Raw genomic sequence first — 12,186 nt, 5'->3', positions numbered from 1 at the left:
TACTGAGTGAATAAAGGATAAATCGACCGAAAGAAAAGGGCATCGGGATACCGAATACTAGGTATAAAATGATGACCAAACGAGGGGAGAAACCATCATTACCTAAACAAGGGTAAATGAAAGATGACTCGCTGGGGATACATTGACAAAAGCAATGATCTGGGAGATATATCACCGGTTACTAGGAGATATACTCAAAAGGTGAAGGAATACCCATACCGAATATTGGACAAGGATAACCGTCAAAGAGGGGATTACATCTACCAATACCAGGTAGAAAACCACAGAAGAGTAACCGTCATCGGTTAGGATGAACAAAAATAAGGTTAACTCTGCAAAGGGGTGAAGAAAGGGTTTACAACTACCGGCATGAGGGTAGAAAACCACAGACTCCGTCGGGGAAACGATGGACAATTTACTGGTTACTGAGCAATCATTCATCTAAACTACGGGGAAGTGCAAGGAAAATCGCAAGAAGCCAATCTAGGAACAAACTAGAGAGGCACGATGAAACAAGACTCATCCCTATGAGGATATAACTCAGGAGGAACTCCATCCCAATATATGTGTTGGGAGGAAACAGAAACAACCATCATCCACGAGGACATAATTCAGTGGGGAATATGGAAGGAAGGATAAACACTTTCTGCTTATGGGCCTGACTCTACATGGGGAGATCAGACACAAACATCCGCTTGATGAAATATGTATCACCGAAGAGCAGGAGACAACAAATAAAGGTATTTATGGCAAATAATGCAACATGAATATTTGAATGTCAAAATTATATGCATATATGCATGGTTTATGTATGATGCATGCTAACAAAACAAACATATCTACCACAAACATGTCCAACGATCAATGAACAAACAAACGGTACTACATCTCAAGAGAGAAAGTAAGGCCCACTGGAGAACATCCAATCTGATGGGGGCAAGTGATACCGGGAAACAAATATCTCTGCAGGGGAATGAGCATCAGCCAACTCCAACTGGGGACAGGATCAACATGTAGAAGCAACTTTACTGGGGAAATCATCAAAGGGGAGGACAGGCCTCTATGGGGAACAACCACCAAACCAAAGCGGATGAACCATATAGCCAAGAGAAACCATGAACCACGATGGTCATCGGTTCGATTCCGATAGCCGGCCTATGAGTCGCCGGCTCATTCTTCAACAGGCACGCGGTCAGAGCCCCTTTCTAGGGTCACCACCATATATTGTACTACTGACGAAATCTCATCTGCTGAAGAGGAAGGATCATTACTCAGCTGAAGGAAAGATAAACCTCTTCGTCAACCACTCTGCTCAGGAGGAAAACACACACGGGTTCTGAAGGAAAGGGATACAATCATGCCGGGAATATGAACAAATGTCCTACCCTGTTGAGGATCATGCCATCTTTGGGAGAGCACTGAAGATATCCCAAGTATCCTTTTGTCATCGTGAATGTGCACTTTATTTTAAAAACAAAATATAAAAACTTTTATTTATTTAAAACAATGATATTTCTTCATTAAAACATGCAAAACATTTGTTGAATAGAAACAAATAAGAGTGCAAATAATTGGATAAAGACTCAAATTTATTTGATGGGATGGTAGTCTGCAAATGGCGAGATTCCATAGATCTTTACAAATTTGAAATTGGTGATATATATTGGAAAAGGGGATACATTAAACATAATGACCATTTCTCCACCAACTCTGAATCCGATGTATTTGAAGCTTCAGTTGATGATGACTGAGCGAGAACCTTTGACAGATGACAGTTTGTAGAACAAAGTCTTGTCAGGATGCAGTTACTTGCCAAATCCGTAATTTTTGCCTAGATTGCCCCAGGGTGAGGTGCTCAATCTAGCGGGATACATATTCATTTTTTTTATGTCTCTAACTTTAGCCTGGATCGCCCTTTCGGGTTTTCAATCCACCGAGACGCTCATTTTTGCCTAAGCCGCCCTTTCGGGTTTTCAACTTAGCGAGCTATTCTGTTTTTATTTTTCAGGCGAAGTATTTCTTGACTGCATCTGAATTCACAGGATGAGTGAAATCCTCCCCATCCATAGTTGTAAGTATCAAAGCACTACCTGAAAAGGCTCTCTTGACAACATATGGACCTTCATAGTTTGGAGTCCACTTTCCCCTGGAATCGGGCGCGAAAGACAAGACTTTCTTGAGCACAAGGTCACCTTCTCGGAACACACGAGGCTTGACCTTCTTATCAAAGGCTTTCTTCATCCTCTACTGATATAACTGACCATGGCACATGGCAGTCAATCTCCTCTCTTCTATCAAATTCAGTTGGTCATAACGACTCTGAACCCATTCAGCATCAGTCAACTTGGCTTCCATCAAGACTCTCATTGATGGGATCTCCACCTCTACTGGGAGCACAACCTCCATGTCGTAAACAAGAGAGAAAGGGGTTGCCCCTGTTGAAGTGCGGACAGATGTACGATACCCATGCAAGGCAAATGGCAGTATCTCATGCCAATCCTTATACGTAACAACCATCTTCTGGATAATCTTCTTGATATTCTTATAAGTAGCTTCAACAACCCCATTCATCTTGGGTCTATAAGGAGAAGAATTATGATGCGCAATCTTGAACTCGCTACACAACTCTTTCATCATCTTGTTGTTCAAGTTAGATCCATTATCAGTAATGATCTTATCTGGCACACCATAACGGCATATGAGTTGAATCTTGATAAACTTCACGACCACCTGCCTGGTCACGTTTGCATATAACGCTGCTTCAACCCACTTGGTGAAGTAATCAATTGTTACGAGAATAAACCTGTGACCGTTGGATGTTTTCAGCTCTATCATGCCAATCATGTCAATTCCCCACATGGAGAAAGGCCATGGTGATGAAATCACATTCAGAAGTGTCGGGGGAATATGAATCTTATCCGCATAAATCTGACACTTGTGGCATTTCTTCACATATTTGCAGCAATCAGACTCCATTGTCAGCCAATAGTAGTCTGCTCTCAACATCTTTCTAGCCATGGCATGTCCATTGGAATGAGTACCAAAGGAACCCTCATGGACCTCAGTCATTAACAGATCCGCTTCGTGTCTATCCACGCATCTGAGCAGAACCATGTCAAAGTTTCTTTTATAAAGCACATCGCCATTGAGGTAGAAACTGCCTGATAATCTCCTTAAAGTCTTTCTATCTTTCACAGGTGCCACGGGCGGTTAAATCTGGCTCTAAAGAAAGAACTTGATATCATAATACCATGGCTTATCGTCTTGCACCTCCTCTACTGCAAATACGTGAGCTGGCATGTCCAAGCGCATCACGGTGATATTGGGAACTTCATTCCAAAGTCTTACCACAATCATTGAAGCAAGTGTAGCAAGGGCATCTGCCATCCGATTCTCATCTCGAGGAATATGATGGAAGTCAACTTCAGTAAAGAACGTTGAAATCCTCCTCGCATAATCTCTATATGGGATTAGGCCAGGCTGATTCGTCTCCCATTCACCCTTAATCTGATTAACAACAAGGGCCGAATCACCATAAACATCAAGATGTTTGATCCTAAGATCAATACATTCTTCCAATCCCATAATACAAGCCTCATACTCAGCCATATTATTCGTGCAGTTGAAAGTTAGCCTTGTTGTAAAAGGAAAATGTGTTCCATGAAGAGTAATAATCACTTCCCCAATACCATTTCCATATTGATTCACAACGCCATCAAACACCATGCTCCATCGGGAACCAGGTTCTAGCCCTTCATCGAGCGTAGGCTCATCACAATCTTTCATTTTCAAATACAGAATCTCCTTATCTGGGAAGTCATACTGAACTCACTGATAATCCTCAATCGGTTGGTGTGCCAAGTGGTCAGCCAAGATACTACCTTTTATAGCCTTCTGAGCTTGATACTCAATATCATACTCAGATAACAACATCTGCCAACGGGAAATCCTCCCAGTTAAAGCAGGTTTCTCAAAGATATACTTGATTGGATCCATTTTGGATATAAACCAAGTTGTATGATTCAACATATACTGACGTAAGCGCTTAGCAGCCCAAGCCAAAGCACAACATGTTTTCTCAAGCATCGAGTATCTAGACTCACACTCGGTGAACTTCTTACTCAGGTAGTAGATAGCATACTCTTTCTTCCCTGGTTCGTCTTGCTGACCAAGGACACAACCCATTGAGTCTTCAAGAACTGTCAGATACATAATCAATGGTCTCCCTTCCACGGGTGGAGACAGAATCGGAGGCTCAGACAAATAATCTTTAATACTGTCAAAGGCCTTTTGGCAGTCCTCGGTCCAATCATGAGACTGATCTTTCCGGAGGAGCTTGAATATCGGCGCACATGTGACAGTCATGTGGGATATAAATCTGGAAATATAATTCAAGCGGCCAAGAAAACCTCGGACTTGCTTCTCAGTTTTGGGCGCAGGCATCTCTTGTATTGCTTTGACCTTCACAGGATCAACCTCAATACTTCTTTCGCTGACAATAAAGCCCAATAACTTGCCGGAACGGACTCCAAATGTACACTTGTTAGGATTCAGACAAAGCTTATACTTCCTCAAACGCTGAAAAAGCTTCAACAAGTGCTCTACATGTTCAACTTCCGTTCTTGACTTTGCAATCATATCATCAACATATACCTCGATCTCCTTGTGCATCATATCATGAAACAAGGTAGTCATAGCTCGTTGATACGTGGCTCCGGCGTTCTTCAAACCGAATGGCTTCACTCGATAACAGAATGTTCCCTAAGGTGTGATGAATGTTGTCTTCTCCATATCCTCGGGTGCCATTTTAATCTGATTATATCCGGAAAATCCATCCATAAACGAGAAGACATTGAATTTAGTTGTATTATCTACCAACATATCAATATGTGGTAGAGGGAAATCATCTTTCGGACTAGCTTTATTCAAGTCTCTATAGTCCACACACATTCAGACTTTTCCATCTTTGTTAGGCACGAGCACAATATTGGCCACCGATTGAGGATATGTAGAAGTCACCAGAAACCCCGCATCAATTTGCTTTTGAACTTCTTCTTTAATCTTCACTTCCATATCAGGATGGGTTCTTTTGAGCTTCTGCTTCACAGGCACGCACTCAGGTTTCAAAGGCAGGAAATGTTGCACGATATCAGTATCCAGACCAGGCATGTCTTCATATGACGAGGCAAAGACGTCGACGTATTCTCGTAGCAACTCTATCAACCCCTTCTTAACAGATTCTTCCAGGAGCGCCCCAATCTTCACTTCCCGCACACAATCCTCAGGCCCCAAGTTGACTGTTTCCAGATTCTCAAGATGCGGCTGAATGATCTTCTCTTCGTGCTCAAGTAGACGGGTAATCTCGTCAAGAATCTCTTCAACATCATCTTCTTCCGCCTCAAATACAGGGAACTCAAAGTTAGGAGATGGTGTTGGATCATTATGTTCAATGGGTTTGATCAACCTGCATAATGATTTTGGATATAAAGAGATTTTAGAATTCAAACAAAGCAAATCATTATGCAAATGAAAAGATTGATTTTATTTTTATTATATATTTATTTTTATTTTGTTTTATTTTGTTTTTTTAAGGGTTTTATGTGATCACCAATTTCATGCAAAAAAGCAAAAAGTGAAAATAATTGGAAAAACAAACATTTTAACATGAATTCATTGAATGAAAATATCATTGTATTTATGAGCCAACAATGTCATCACTCCTCCTTTTGGCATGGGAGAAGGGTTTTTAAACACAATGAACATTACTTTGACTTATGGATAACTGTTGGAACATCAACAGCGACCCAATTATTGCAGACCCCTCCAGGGATGACAAAGTTGCCAGAATCCTCTGCATCCTCTTCCAAAATAGCAACGGCTTCCTCATCTTGACCGGTGTGGATGAATCCACCACTCTTGAACAGCCCATGCTTATTGAAGATGCCAGAAGAATACCCTATGCCAGCCCAGGATTTGTTGTCTTCCAGCTTAATCATTTGCCCCAATCCAGCCGTTGCACCATGCTCAATGGCCAACTTAGCATCTCTATAGGACGCAAATGAAGAAGTTCCTTTCTTAATAGGCTCAGCGATAGATAAATCTTGGAACAGAGTTCCAATTTCATCCTCAGCGTCTATATAAGAGAAGGAAGACAAATGGCTAACCAGGAGAGCCTTCTTCTCTGGTCAGGCGCCCTTCCCTGACTCCCTCTTCCAGACGCATCCCCATGTTCACCATCTCGGTGAAGTCAGAAGGAGCACTGGAAATCATTCGCTCGTAATAAAAAGAACTCTGGGTGTATTCTTTAAAAGTTTCCTTGTCCTTCTGGGACATGGCTCTCAATTGATCCCTATCGGGAGCCATATCCACGTTATACTTGTATTGCTTGACGAAGGCCGCACCAAGGTCATTGAAGGATCGGATGTTCGCGCTATCCAAGCCCATATACCATCTTAGGGCAGCACCGGATAAACTGTCCTGGAAGTAGTGAATGAGAAGTTGATCATTGTCGGTCTGAGTCGACATTTTCCTGGCATACATGACCAGGTGGCTGAGAGGGCAAGTATTTCCCTTGTACTTTTCAAAGTCAGGTACCTTGAACTTTACAGGGATTTTGACATTAGGGACCAAACAGAGTTCATCAGCAGACTTGCCGAAAAGGTCTTTTCCTCGAAGAGTTTCCAATTCCTTGCGGAGCTCAAGAAATTGGTCATTCATAGCATCCATCTTTTCATAAACATCTGGGCCATCAGACGGCTCAGAATGATAGATGGTGTCGTCTATTCTGGGCATAGTATGCACGACGGGAGGAGGAACGGCTAGAACCGGACTAGATATCGGCAGAGAAGCAAAGGTGGGTGCAGGACCCTCAGGCATGAAGTTGGGAGGCATCCCCCACGGAAACCCGGCTGGCATGGCTGTTGGTGCGAAGTGGGCGCTGGCCGCAGGCACAGTTGAAGAGACAATCTCGAAGATGACTGTCCTCTGGGGAGGAGTTGAAGGTGTCGGAGACGACTGGCTTTGGGCAGCCATGAATGACTCCATCAGGGCAGTCAATCTGGCTACTTCCTCCTTAAGCTCACGGTTCTCTTGTTCCAAATGATCCATTAGTCTTGATGCGTTGGCTCGGGTGTAGTACCGGTGAGTCAGCTTGTCTTTAAAATAAATGAAGAACACAGAGTTAGACCCTAGAACAAGAAGCCTGGAGCAAAACCTGCTTATGCACATGATGCATGCAATGCTTATGATTTAATTTTTATATCAGAGGAACTTTAGAGTCTTATTTGCAAATATTGGAAATATTAAACATTTAGACATTTATGGAAACCCCATATCAATAATATATGGAAAATATTTTTACACCAAAGAAGTACAGTCTTGGTAACCAAATACAATACAAGAGAGAAGGAAAATGAACATCCTATGCAACCCTAGAAGCAATCATCTAAAGCTCTGGAGATTGGAAAATAAGATGCACGAAGCCTCTTCACCTTCCTCTCGTAGGTTGCCTCCATGTCTGCCTTCTCTTTGGCGAGTCGATCATACTTCCTCTTCCAAAACTTGGAAGACTGAGGAAGTAGAGAGGTCCATGCATCATCAAGGATCATCAATAACCTGGTGCTCGAGGAACTCTATCAAAGCATCCTTCTCTCTGATCTGCTGAAGCAACTCTTCTCGTTCACAGATCCAAGCCCGCGAACGGTCTTCGTCTCTCAACTCCTCTACTCCTTGGTCAGGAAGGGTTGAAGGCCCAACCACAAACAAAGGTGTAGGTCTTGGATACTCATAAGGCATGAGGTACTCGGAAGCTCTCCTCCTAACCCAAGAGGTATAGGGTTCCAAAGCAATACAATTCTTTAGACCAAGCTCTTTCCTTCCTTTCCTATGGATCTTGCGCCAAGGGCGGACCATCCTTCCCTTCAAGCCTTGGGGGTCTTTACCCTCCTGAAAGAACACACCCTCTAACAGAATGTTATTGGGTTTATCCTTTAGGGGGAACCCAAGCTGACGACGTGCCAAAATAGGGTTGTAGTTAATCCCACAACATGTACCAAGAAGAGGCACATTGGAGAATTCACCACAAGAGTCAATAATCTGCACACCATCATATACACGGCTGTACCAAAAGATATCATCATTAGTGAGAGACATAAGTCTCGTAGACCACCGTAGACATCCTTTGTTCTCCTTGAAGGCGATCGTCTGTGGCAAGTGTGAATTAAACCACTTGTACAATAGTGGCAAACAGCACACAATGGTACCACCACCCTTTGCATTCCTCATATGCAAAGAAAAGTAAGTGTCTCCCAACAGAGTCGGAACGGGATTAAGAGTAGAGAAAATCCTAATAGCGTTCACATCCACAAACTTGTCGATGTTGGGGAATAACACTAGCCCATAGATGAGAAGTACAAATATGGCCTCAAAGGCGTCCTCACTCATGGCCTTCCCATACATAGTAGCTTGAGGAATGAGAAACTCAGAAGGGAGACCTTGAATTCCACCTTTGGTAGTCATATGAGCACCAACCAGAGATTCATCTATATGCAACATATCAGCAATCTCTTGAGAAGTAGGAACACTCTCTAAGCCACTGAACGGCAACTGGTCTAGAATAGGTATACCCACAAGGTAGGCATACTCCTCAAGCGTGGGCAAAAGCTGAAAATCCGGAAATATGAAGCAACGGTACAAGGGATCATAAAACTGTACAGATACACTCATCAATCCTTCGTCCACTTGAGTAGTCAGAACAAATAGAAGCTTCCCAAAACGAGCCTTGAAACCCAAGGGATCTAATACATAGGATGTCAAACTCCTTAGCTCTTTCAAGTCGGGTTGTCTGAAACTGTACTTCTTTGTATTCCTTCTTTGTCTTTCCATGTCTGAAAATTTGCAAATAGACCTCTTAAGTTCCTTGAAAATTTTCTCATTATTGATGATATGGATGCAAATGGGTGCATGAATGCATGGATGCAACAATCACACTCAAGGATCAAGCAAAGCACACCAAACAAAGGTCATGGGATGGATCATGTCATCCTTAATATCAATCATCCATTTTGGTGGATTATGGTTTACACCTTATCAACACCCAAGTTCCATTGATATTAAGGATACCAGAATGGATCAACCATGAATCAAGGGTTTGTTGCAAGTCACGAGCATGGAGTCTCGGTTAAGAACCACCCAAGGGGAGTGTACTAGGGTTTAAACCTGCCAAACATGTTCTACAAGAGGCTCCCATAGTCATCATCCCATCTTTCGGATATTTATCGAAGAAACGACTACTCGTATTCCAAAAATATTCTCAAGAGAGACTCTTATGAGTGTAGTATCGCGTAACAACCGTATCAAATCTTACACTTGAATGACTTTCGCACTACATCCTAAGAATAGGCCAAGATGGGCTTGGTAAACTAAGGTCCTTGGCTTCTAAGGTCTATATTGGAAAGAGTAATGTCTAACCATAACTACTTGTGTGACATTGTTGATCCCAACATGACCTCCACCAAGTGAATGGGCTTGCAAGTCAACTTGCTAAGGAATAACTCCACACAAGTCAACAAGACTATGCCATTCTCCTATCCTAAGTGCACTCGAGTTCAGGTATAGAACTCATCTCACAAAGATCACCAAGCATACAAGGAATTAATATTCAAGCAATTCAATCATTACATACAATACAGTAATCCCAAATTGCACAAAAATATGTCACAAAATAATATACAATACCATACAACAAATATGAAAAGTAGGCAAAACCCACTAGGCAAATGTTATTCCCCAGCAGAGTCGCCACTTTTCTATAGCGGGGTATTCGTTACCATTAGAGATATTGACTAAATCTAAGGTAAACCATACAAGTCGAGTCGCCACCGCACTTCTTTTTATCCAAAGGAATGGTTAGAAAGAGAACAAAAACCTAAAAGTTTTATCGAATCAAAAACTAGTAAAAATGTCAGAGATCGGGGTAAGGGGGTTGGTTATGCAATGGGAAGGTTTCAAGCACCCAAAACATCCTAGGTACTCCTAGGGAGCCCTTTTCACATTTGTTGTAAGGTTGGTATTTTGTGAAAATTTGTTTGTGCAAACATGATTGAAGAGATGAGAAGAGAATATACAAGTTATTAACATTTTGTGTTTGGATGGATAAACCCATTGCCTACGTACCATCTTAAAAAAAAGATTAGGATCAAAACCTCGTAGTTCGGGGTAAAAATCTCAAAATGAGTTGGTGAATTGGTTGGTCCAAAAGCCTTAAGGTCTTTTGTTATCCAAGGGAGAAAACTCAACTTAAAACCACAAATCCACCATGTGAGGATAGCTTCAGCATGCTAGTGAGGGTTTAACCCTATAATAAGCATGGAAGACTCATTGTCCATCACTAAGGATATAGGTGAGTATTACATCTACCTCAAGGATAACTCAAACCTAATAGCTAAAGGTTATGAAAAGTTTCGATTAAGAAAGTGGCCATTGAAACCACAAAAAACAATTGAATGGGTTATATTTACCAATGAAAAGTATTTACAATATATGGTCAAAGTTGACTTAAAAGTTCAATTCAAAATAAGTGTTATGAAAAGAAAGTTTGAAAATCAAAAGCATAAGGCTTAGGCTTCTAATGTTTGAAAACAAATGTTAAATGTTTGCACAAAAGTTTTGGCTTGGGTTAGAGTGGAGGGAAGAAGAAGAATCGCTAAAGTCCTAATCATACAAGAGATGAGGGATAAGAAACAAGACCACAAATGGAGTTGCTCTCTTGAGATCATATTGATGATCCAAGTAGCTCCCATCCTTTGGAATATGTAAGCAAAATAATTGTAAGCTCAAGCAATCAACATAATCAAACAAGCTCTTAGAAGATCCCCAATGTCTCTTGTATCTTTCACTTTGGATGAACATGACAATGATTCTTCAATTTGAGCTCACATAGGATTCCCTAGCACAAAAGCACACACATCAAAGAGTTTTATGAAGCAAATCAAGAATGGACAAGAGTGTGTTTAGAGGTTTGGTCCTTCTAATCCATCTTCAACATTAAGGTCCTTTTACTCCAATTTTGCATAGGGAATGTCCTAGAAACTAAGTCCATTTGTCATTTCTTTGCATTTGGTTCACAACAATCAAAACAAAACACAAGCACAATAATATATACAGAATTATGTGCTCAAGTGAGCAAAAGGCAAATTGCATTAACATAAACATGTGCTCAAGTGAGCAAAGAGCAAAACTAATGAATAATATGTACAAGAATAGTAAATTGCATAAATGTAAAGAGCAAGAAGTAAATGTTAATGGTTAATGGTTAGTGTTAATAGTTAGTGTTAGGGTTAATCTGCCATAAGGCAAATTTAGCGCTATGTTAAGCAATCGTAATTGGACTTATGTAGAAGTCACAACTATTTGAGGTCGGTCAATAATAATGTAGGCAACAACACAAGTTAGAGGTCTTGATTAGTGAATCAAACTCCAACAACCTGCCATGCCAAAAAGAAGATAAGAAATGATCTTGTATGGATTTAAGTTCTTTGCATGACTTAGGAAGCAACCTATCCTTAATGCAAAGCCATTCACTTGATCTATGATCAAGATGAATTAGATTTGAATCAAGGAAGATTAAACTTCCATGTATCAATGCTAACCACCAATCTTTAACTCATTGATCAAAGAGAAAAAGAAGAAGGAGAAGAAGAAGAAAAAGATGAAGAATTAAAGTGCATTAATGGAAATGGTGTGTATTAATCAACAAGCATTGACCAAAGATAGAGAAGATCAAGGTCAAACAATAGAAAACAAAAGCAAAATGAGAATTAGGAATCAAGAAACAAATAAAGTATTTTTGGCATTTTTCAATATTAAAATAAACTTGAATTAAAATAATAAAGAAAGGTCAAACTTCAAACTCACTTCAAAACAACTTTGAAAAGTCCAAGTGAATTATCCCAAGTTCAACAAGGTCAAACAAAGTTTGACAAAAAATTTCAGCATTTTTAAAAGTCAGAAACTAATTTAAATCAATTAAAAATGCATAAGAATAACCTAATTGAACTAAAATCTCAAATCAATTAATAAATTGATGAGAATATTTTTCATAGATCTATCATTATTCAAAGAGGATGGAAAAATATTTTTGTATTTTTTGAATATCAAAAATTATTTTAAATGAATTAAAAATAACCA

The sequence above is a fragment of the Lathyrus oleraceus genome, chromosome 5 (assembly GCF_024323335.1).
Source record: "Lathyrus oleraceus cultivar Zhongwan6 chromosome 5, CAAS_Psat_ZW6_1.0, whole genome shotgun sequence".
Classification (NCBI taxonomy): Eukaryota; Viridiplantae; Streptophyta; class Magnoliopsida; order Fabales; family Fabaceae; genus Lathyrus; species Lathyrus oleraceus.
This window is presented reverse-complemented; position numbering follows the sequence as displayed.